At 39.9% G+C, this 9,858-nt stretch overlaps 1 long non-coding RNA gene across 1 annotated transcript in view; it reads right to left on the bottom strand.

Moving 5' to 3' along the window:
• Positions 1-7,281: 7,281 nt before the first annotated feature.
• The window catches only part of LOC105536941, a 21,189-nt gene continuing 18,612 nt past the window's right edge, over positions 7,282-9,858 (bottom strand). Inside the window, exon 3 of the long non-coding RNA XR_001005646.1 lies at positions 7,282-7,723. This is a non-coding gene — a long non-coding RNA (uncharacterized LOC105536941). The remainder of the gene's footprint in view (positions 7,724-9,858) is intronic.

Genomic DNA, 9,858 nt, shown 5'->3' with positions numbered 1-9,858 from the left:
ACCCAAAGAGCGAACACTGTACTTAAGGAGTAGTTTTAAAGGGAGTGCAACATAACCAAAAGCTTAGTAGCCAAGATTAAATCATGTTGGGTGCAGCAGAAATAGGTTTTCAAGAAAGTAAATCAATTTTAGTGACGAACTTGAAAAGCATTCCTAAAACAGAGAATTAAAAAGCAATGAAAATAATGAGATAACAACATAAAGGTGTTAATCATGGAGAATTAATACATTTCTGAAGAAAACAAACAATACAGGTATTAAAGTTGTAACAGCTTATTCAAAAACATCAAAAGAATTCTCCCCAAAGCAAAACAAAACAAACCACCTGTTTGAAGAGATCAAGAAGACTCATGTATTCCAGGCAACATTAAGAAGTTTCAAAATTTCAAAGAAATAATTAACTGCAGAGGAACAAAGGAAAGGGAGGGAGGGATGAAGAATGACAGCCAACTAGAAAAAGAACAGCTGGGTGAGAAAACAAGAGATGAGCAAAGAGAATGCTCCTGCAATCCAAACAGAAAGAGTTCTTCAAAAGTTAAGTCCAGGCCTTGCGCAGTGGCTCACGCCTGTAATCTCACCACTTTGGGAGGCTGGATCACTTGAGGTTAGGAGTTCGAGACCAGCCTGGCCAACATGGTGAAACCTCGTCTCTACTAAAAATACAAAATTAGCCAAGTGTGGTGGTGCATGCCTGTAGGGATGGCTGAAGCACTAGAATCACTTGAACCTGGGATGTTGCAGTGAGCCGAGTTTACGCCATTGCACTTCAGCCTGAGCAACAGAGTGAGACCTTGTCTCAAAAAAAAAAAAAAAGAATAAAGTTCAAACTGGACTCAGTACATTTCTGAGGACAATGAAAAAAATAGCCTAGTTTTTATGGAAATGGTTGTGATCCAAACATTCTATACGAGACTAATTATCATTCCAGAATGAAGGCAAAGATAAGAATGGTTTCAGAAATGTTAACTATCCTGACACCTTTCCTGGTAGAGTTGCTCAGAGACAGTTTTGAGATCAGTGAAAGCATCAGACTGCTGGTGGACTAGCTACCCAATGCTCTTTCTTAAGGAATTCTCCTCCTTCATCTGTTAGTTTCTGCATGGCATTGTGACAATGGGGAAAACAATGTATATGTGTTTGTATTTCTATCTTCCCCTTTATCATTGTGCTCTTCTAGATTCAAGGTAACTCAATTTCATAACGATCTGCTTTATATATGAGGGAACTTCAAAAAGTTCATGGAAAAATAGAATTAAAAGATAAAAATATATATTTTTTGTTTCTCAACATAAGCTCCATTAAGTTCAAGCAATGATACCAGCCATTCAGTCTATCCCTAAAGAACTGACGGTCCTAGGAAATTAACCATGTCAATGCAGTCTTTTTTATTAACTGAAGAAAAACAGGTGCCCTTTAGGGATTTTTTTTAAGATTGGGAAACGAAAAGAAGTCAGAAGGAGCCAAATCAGGACTGGGAGAGGGATACGTAATGATTTTTGATAGAAACTCTAGCTAAACTGCCCTTGCTTTATGAGAGGAATGCGCAAGGGCATTGTCACAGTGGAGGGCCCTCTGGTGAAGCTGTCCCAGGTGTTTCTCTGCTAAGCTTTGGCTTTCTGGAAATACTCTCATAAACAGATGATATCTTTATTTGGCCCTCCAAAAAGTCAACAGGCAAAATGACTTGAGGATCCAAAACACTGTTACCATGACCTTTGCTCTTGATCGGTCTGCTTTTGCTGTGACTGGACCTCTTCTACCTCTTGGTAGCCATTGTTTTGCATTTTGTCTTGAGGGTCATACTGGTAAAGCCATGTTTCTCTCTGTGACAATTTTTTTTTTAATGTTTGCAAAATAATTAGATACTTTATTTTACAGCTCAGCAAAAGAAATATCATTGGATATTTTGAGCAAAAGGACTCGGACGACTATAGATTTTTTGTTTTTTTTATTTTTATTTTTATTCTTTTTGAGACAGAGTCTCGCTCTGTTCCCCAGGCTGGAGTGCAGTGGCGCGATCTTGGCTTACTGCCAGCTCTTCCTCCCGGGATCATGCCATTCTCCTGCCTCAGCCTCCTGAGTAGCTGGGACTACAGGCGCCTGCCACCGCGCCCGGCTAATTTTTTTGGTAATTTTAGTAGAGACTGGGTTTCACCGTGGTCTCGATCTCCTGACCTTGTGATCCGCCTGCCTCAGCCTCCCAAAGTGTTGGGATTACAGGCGTGAGCCACCGCGCCCGGCCTAACTATAGATTTTTTGAACGAGTAGCGAATACTCTGCATGATGACTGTGCCTTTCTCTCTGCATTTGGGTATCTTATTTAAACGTGTGTTAGTGGGTTGGTTTGGTTGCCATGTTAAATTCCTGTTGTATCTGGTCATTTTCTGAAGGTGATCTCTCCCAAAATGATCTCAGTCCTCTTAAAATCACCAAGCAGTCTTTATGCCTGTCTCTGAATTCTTCTTAAGGTTTTAAAAGTCTGTTTTTCTTTGTTACAATTCTTTGAAGAAATGCTTCAGGATCTTGATCTCCCTTGTTTAACTCCATCGAAAGCTCTGCTTTTGTCTGCGGCTGACCTGGGCTCGATGGTTTTGTCATCCATTGAGTGGAAAGTGTGCTCAACTTTAATTTTTCAGTCAGATTTACAAAAGCTGAACCAACTGAGAAGCATATTGTATTGGCTATCGTTTCTGCTGTTAATCATTGGTCCTCTTCAAGTAGGGCATGAGATAATTTTTTCCTCACGAAGTGACATGGTCTGCTGCTGTAGGTTTCATCTTCAACATTGTCTCGTCCTTTCTTAAAAGGAATTATCCATCTTTTTTTTTTTTTTTTTTTCTTTTCCTGGGGCAGAGTCTCTCTGTATCGCCCAGGCTGGAGTGCAGTGGCGCAATCTCGGCTCACTACAACCTCTGCCTCCTGGGTTCACGCCATTCTCCTGCCTCAGCCTCCCAAGTAGCTGGGACTACAGGCGCCCGCCACCATGCCCGGCTAACTTTTTGTATTTTCGGTAGAGACGGGGTTTCACCGTGTTAGCCAGGATGGTGTTGATCTCCTGACCTCGTGATCCGCCCGCCTCGGCCTCCCAAAGTGCTGGGATTACAGGCGTGAGACACCGTGACCGGCCAAAATGAATTATCCATTTGTAAACTGATTTCCTTGGGGTGTTGTTCCCATAAACTTTTTGTAAAGCATCAATGATTGCACCATTCTTCCACCTAAGCTTTGCCATAAATTTGATGTTTGTTCTTGCTTCAGTTTTAGCAGAATTCATATTGTTCTTACAGAGGCTCTATTTAAACTGATACCCTTCTTAGTGCCTCAAACTAGATCCTGTTCGGACATGTTATAATGTTGAGTTTATTTTGTTGCAAAAATTTTTGAAATCTAAGCATAATTTTTTTATAATATGCATTTTCCATGAACTTTTTGAAGACCTCTTGTATGTTAACTCCCATTCATTTTAATAGTCTTTAAAGAAGGGCATTCCTGTTTACACAAATGAGTACTCATTTGAGGCACAAAGAAATCCAATCAATGAAACATCTGAGATTCCAGAGCTAGTAAGCAGAGATCTGACACTTGGACTCAAGGAATCTGGATTCAATCAGTGCTTTTTTTTTTTGAGACGGGAGTCTCGCTCTGTCACCCTGGTTGGAGTGCAGTGGCACGATCTCAGCTCACTGCAACCTCCGCCTCCTGGGTTCACGCCATTCTCCTGCCTCAGCCTCCCAAGTAGCTGGGACTACAGGTACCCATCACCACACCTGGCTAATTTTTTTGTATTTTTAGTAGAGACGGGGTTTCACCATGGTCTCTATCTCCTGACGTTGTGATCCGCCCACCTCGGCCTCCCAAAGCGCTGGAATTACAGGCATGAGCCACCGTGCCCCGCCCCAATCAGTGCTCTTAATCACTTGCCCATCTTGAGAACAGTGTTTTTTTAAAAAGCTTATCCAATAATCTCAACCATAGACATTTCAGTGTTACCTTTGCTGCAAATGAAATTGAGTTACATACACTTGAGAATATTTATTGACTATATTTGGAAACTGCATAATTTCTCCATCCTTAAAATATACCCCTTCCCCACCTGTTAAGTTTGTTAAGGTAGAATGATCTCAGTATTTTAGTTACAGCAGAGGTTTTTTGTCAGAGCTTTTACTCCTAGTTTCTTGTCAGCTAAGATTTATTGTATAACTACAAAATAGAGTAGTAAGTACATTATCAGCTTCTCAGAAAAAAGTACATTTATGTCAAATCACCTGTTCTAGATAATATAAAGAGCAATAAAATCATTAATCATTTGGATTACCACCTATAATGCCTATCAGAAATAAAATGCAGTAGTGTTTGTAGGCTATTATCTGTAATGCTGTTACCGTTCACCAAAACTAATTTCTCAAAACACATTTTTATATCAATCAACTGTGATGTTAGATAGGATCCCTGGAATTTTAAATTAATCACATGAAATTTCACAAGGAAATTGGAATTCAAGGAATTAAGACCTTGAACTTTGACCTAATACAGTATTAAAAGAAAAAAACCTTTATTGAGAAATATAACGCTCAATATCACGGCTTTAGTCCATAGTTCTGTGACTGATCAGCTACCTTCCATAACTTATGATTCTTTTATGGTTAAGATTTTTTTTTTTTTTTTTTTAAGAGACAAAGTTTCACTCTATCACCTAGGCTGCAGTGCAGTGGCACCTTCTTGGCTTACTGCAGCTTCAAACTCCTGGGCTTTAGTGATCCTCCTGCCTCCAGTTAAGACATTTTAATGCTACCTTTAGGACTTTTTTTTTTTTTAAATAGTAGTAAATTTCTTGGTGCCAAGCACCAACATCCTTGCTCTGGACATTTAAAGTATGCCAAATCAAATAATGCTAGTCAGATTCCAACAAACAGCCTAGGTAAATGTCACTTATTTCCTGTTCACTCATAGTTGGACATGTCAGCTAAGTGGTTACAGGTGGGCTTCCTATCATTCACATCACTCTATCTTTCTTAATAATGTTCAGAGAAAGATATTTAACATTTGCCCCAACACAACTTTTAATAAATAAGAGCTAATATTTTCCTTCACTTATTTCACTTAATACTCTTTGCAGTCACTGTTCAATAGTTTTCTCCTAAATATCTTTTTTTCTCTTTTTTACTTCAGTGGCAAAAATCCTAATACCTTTTTAACTCTGGGATTCTATCAAAAATTTTCTAAGTTTCATGTTAATATGAAAGGTTGGTAACAAATGCCTGAGGAATACTAAAAGTTGATTTAGACATGCCTGAAATATAAGATACATTAGTAACATTTTAGTATAGCTGGAAATTATTATTATTATTATTATTTTTCTTGTTTTTTTGTTTTTTTTTGAAACGGAGTCTCCCTGTCGCCCAGGCTGGAGTGCAGTGCTGCCATCTCAGCTCACTGCAAGCTCCACCTCCTGGGTTCACACCATTCTCCTGCCTCAGCCTCCCGAGTAGCTGGGACTATAGGCGCCCGCCACCTCGCCTGGCTAATTTTTTGTATTTTTAATAGAGATGGGGTTTCACCATGTTAACTAGGATGATTTCGATCTCCTGACCTTGTGAGCCGCCCGCCTCGGCCTCCCAAACTGCTAGGATTATAGGTGTGAGCCACCGCTCCCGGCCTGGAAATTCTTAAGAATCATCTTTTACTTAACAAGTTTTAGTACTAGTAACTCATCAAAATTTTTTGCATTGCTATGAGGGAATGAAAACTGTGAACTGTATAGACTGAGTTATATGGGTGGGAATTATGTAAAATATACCTAACTGAAAATCTCCAGATTCAGTAATGCTGTGTAAGTGAGTAAAAATGGTACACAAGTGCTTTGAATAAACATACCATAAGGAAGCAGGTAAAACAGATTTGATAAGATTCTACATGTCATGAAAATTCTCTTTTCTCTTGGAAAATTCTCATTTTAGGAACTCATCCCAATGACATTATCTTTAGGAAGGGAAGCAAAGCCCCTCTCAGTGTTATTGTTTTTGCCTTCAATTGATCACAGAACTCTCTCTTGCTATACACACACACACACACACACACACTTTTTTTTTTTTTGGAGACAGGGTCTCTGTCACTCAGGCTGGAGTGCAGTGGCAATGATCAAGGTTCACTGCAGCCTCAACCTCCTGGGCTTAAGCCATCCTTCTACCTCAGTCTCCCCAGTGGTTGGGACAACAGGTAGATAATTTTTGTAGTTTTTTGTAGAGACAGGGTTTCGACTTCTGGGCTCAAGCGATCTGCCTGCCTCAGCCTTCCAAAGTGCTGGGATTACAGGTGTGAGCCATTGAGCCCAGGCCACAATATATTTTAATCTAGTAAGTCCTTTCCTGTTGGGCTGACTTTGCATATGGCTGTTCCTATTTTTCCTTTTTTTTGAGACGGAGTCTTGCTCTGTCACCCAGGCTGGAGTGCAGTGGCCGGATCTCAGCTCACTGCAAGCTCCGCCTCCCGGGTTCCCGCCATTCTCCTGCCTCAGCCTCCCGAGTAGCTGGGACTACAGGTGCCCGCCACCTCGCCCGGCTAGTTTTCTGTATTTTTTAGTAGAGACGGGGTTTCACCGTGTTAGCCAGGATGGTCTCGATCTCCTGACTTCGTGATCCGCCCGTCTCGGCCTCCCAAAGTGCTGGGATTACAGGCTTGAGCCACCGCACCCAGCCCCCATTTTTCTTTTTTAGGTAAGTTTGATAAGTATTCTTATAGGGAATAAGGTCAAGTAGAATTTTTTTTTTTTTTTTTTGAGGCAGGGTCTCTCTGTTGTCCAGGCTAGAGTGCAGTGGTGTGTTTGTAGCAACCTCGGACTCCTGGGCTCAAGCAATCCTCCCACTTCAGCCTCCCTAAGCTGATTTCTTAATAAAAAAGAATACAGATGGGAAAATGTGGCCAAGAAAGTTTGAACAAGGAAAAACTAAAGATGCAAAGCAGCATGTGCCTTTCCCATTTGGTTGTTTCTAACCCTCTTAAAAAACAATATTCTATTTTCAGGGAAATGCAAACTGTAGTTTACATTAGTTTTACATCTTCATCAATAGAGCTGGCTGGTATGCAGGTAGGATTTGTGAGACATACATAATGTCAAAGTCCCCACCTTGGCATATTCAAACAGCAAACCTATGACGTTTCTAACTGAAACCAAACAACCATATCCACACAGCAAAAATGCACAGTTCACAGGGATGAGCAAAATAAATACCCATGTTACACTGACAATTTAAAAGCACACTCCTGTATTAAAAAGGCAGGAAAAGCATTGACATTCGTATTTTAATAAAGGATAATAAAAGACAAATTACAGCCAACTGTTAAAGCCTTTTTTTTTTTTTTTAATTCTATGGTATAACAAAATCAGTTCAGGGGCTTTTTTTCCTGAACAAATGATCATGATCCCTTGGTCTTTCCTGTGGCATGCTCCTACAACAACCCTCTATGTCTAATCAGTCACCTATCAAGTGGCAAGTCTTTCACATTTGCTGCTTATAATTCCTAAATGGTCCATATTGAGTATTTTCATTTCTGGGTAAGGGAAAAAGCATTTTGGTCCATTAATTCACCCACTCGCTCCTGGAGGACATTAACCAATTCTGCTATTACAAAGACGTGAGTGTCATCAATGTCTTGAATGATGAACTTCTTCCCCAGGGCATTGGACTCATCCAAGTACAGCAGAAACTGCTTCATGGCAGGATCACTGTGAAGACAAACACATGATTGTAAGACCGCTTGTTGTCAAATCACACCACAGAGACTTGAGCAATTAAATTTGAACATGTAGAATTTTTAGAATGATTTTTAAAGTTCTGTTACTCAATCCCTCACTTCCTCTCTGCCTCAAGTGTTAACAATTTATAGACATGGCTTCATTTTAGAACTATTAGTGTAAGTTAAAGAGGCAGAGGCCAACGGCAAGATTTTTAAAGAATAATTTGTCACTAAGTGAAAAAAATGAAAGAATATTCAAAGCTTTGTAGTTAGTAGGGCCTAGAATCACAGCTTTCTTAACTGATTTAAAAAATTAATTTCTTCCTTGTCTATGCCCATTACATCTAAGGAAACAGCAGGTGTTCAATGTCTTACCAGTGACAAATTAACTTACAAAACCAGTTAAACAGTTACTTTGATCAGGCAGGGCGTATAGCAAGAGTCATACCTGGATTCAACCCCAGCTTCATCACTTATTTGTGTGACCTTGAATAGAATACGTACTTATCTCCCAGAGCCTCTGTTCCCAAGTACAAAAGTGAGGCTACCTAACAGAATTGTTTACGGAAATTAAAGGAGATAATGTCTAGGACGGTGCTTGGCTTGCAATAGGTACTCAAGGGAAGAGATCCAAATTCAATTTTATTAACTTGTGGTTTTTGCTTTGGAAAGAATAGGATTTACAGCAAAATGTCTCTTTCATAAAAACCCTGAATTATGACAAAGGACACTCTTTAGATCTAATACACAATGTGTTTAGCAAAAAATGAATATAAAAATGTCAAGCTGCACCACAGATTTTTGCAATTCTTGAGAAAACAATCTCACATAATCTTTTGGTGTCTTGAGAACTGTCAATATCAATTGTAAAGGTAACAATTTAATACAAAAGATGTCACTATAATTTACTGAAAACAAGAAAAATAAGGTTTAAGTACAAGCACAGGTATTAACTGATGCTAACACAGGAATTACTTCTATTCATAGATGAGTATGAGCCTCAGAACTGATTTGGGGGACTTTGGCTTTTACCAAGTGACATGATTTAACTTACAAACTGACTTAAAGTTTAATTGTAAGGATCATATTGGCTGCTGGGTTGAGAAAAGACTGGGAGTGGCAGAGGCAAGGATGGAAGCAGGGGACCCATGAGGTGACATCCAGGCAAGAGATGATGATTTTGATGTAGGTGGTAATAGTGGAGGTGATGAGAAGTGGTTGAATTCTAGATATATACTGACATAAAACCAACATAATTTGCTAATACTAGACATGAGCTTTGAGAAAGAGGAACAAGGAAACTCCAAGATTTTTGGTCTGAGCAAATGGAAGACTGGAGATTTTTACTGAGATAAAGAGGAATGTGTAAGAAGAGGTTTGCAGGTAAGATCAAGTTTGGTTTTAGGGAGGGCATGGTGGCTTATGCTGCAATCCCAGCACTTCGAGAGGCCTAGGCTGGAGGATGGCTTGAGGTCAGGAGTTAGAGACTAGCCTGGACAGCACAGTGAGATATCCTGACTGTATTTAAAAAAAAAAAAAAGTTTAGTTTTTGATGTTATATTTTGAGATGCCTACTGGCCCCTGAGTGAAGAAGTTGAGTAAGAAGTGACCACTGAGGTAGAAAGAAAACCCAAAGAGTCCTGAAAGCGACGTGAACAAAGGCTACTCAGGAAGTGGGAGTGATCAATTCTGTCAAAAGCTTACAGGGTATAGCAAGATAAGGACTGAAAATTGCTCACTGGATTCAGAAAGTCACTGGACCTTGACAATAGCTGTTTTGGTGGAGTCATAATAGGGAAAGCATGTCTGGAGTGGGTGTCATATGGGAGGAGAGAAATCAGAGACAGTGAAGAGAACCAAGTCTTCTCTTTACTGAGAAATTTTGCTACAATGACCAGAAAGGTAGATTGGAAGCTAGAGAGGGGTGGGAATCTGAACAGATGGGAATATCAACAGACCATAGGTCTGGCGAAGTTGAAGAAATGATGGGGTGAGGTATTAGAGGGAGTGATGCAGGGGCCTTTGAAAACAGTATGCTGAGAATAGATAGGGCTCAAGGACAGTATCTCCAATTGAACTTTTAATGAACTCCCGTAGGCGCCAAGAAGGCGGGCAGATAAGGAA

This window comes from Mandrillus leucophaeus, unplaced genomic scaffold, assembly GCF_000951045.1.
Source record: "Mandrillus leucophaeus isolate KB7577 unplaced genomic scaffold, Mleu.le_1.0 Scaffold166, whole genome shotgun sequence".
Classification (NCBI taxonomy): Eukaryota; Metazoa; Chordata; class Mammalia; order Primates; family Cercopithecidae; genus Mandrillus; species Mandrillus leucophaeus.
The sequence above is the reverse complement of the archived record's forward strand: the minus strand, read 5'-3'. Positions and strand labels throughout refer to the sequence as shown.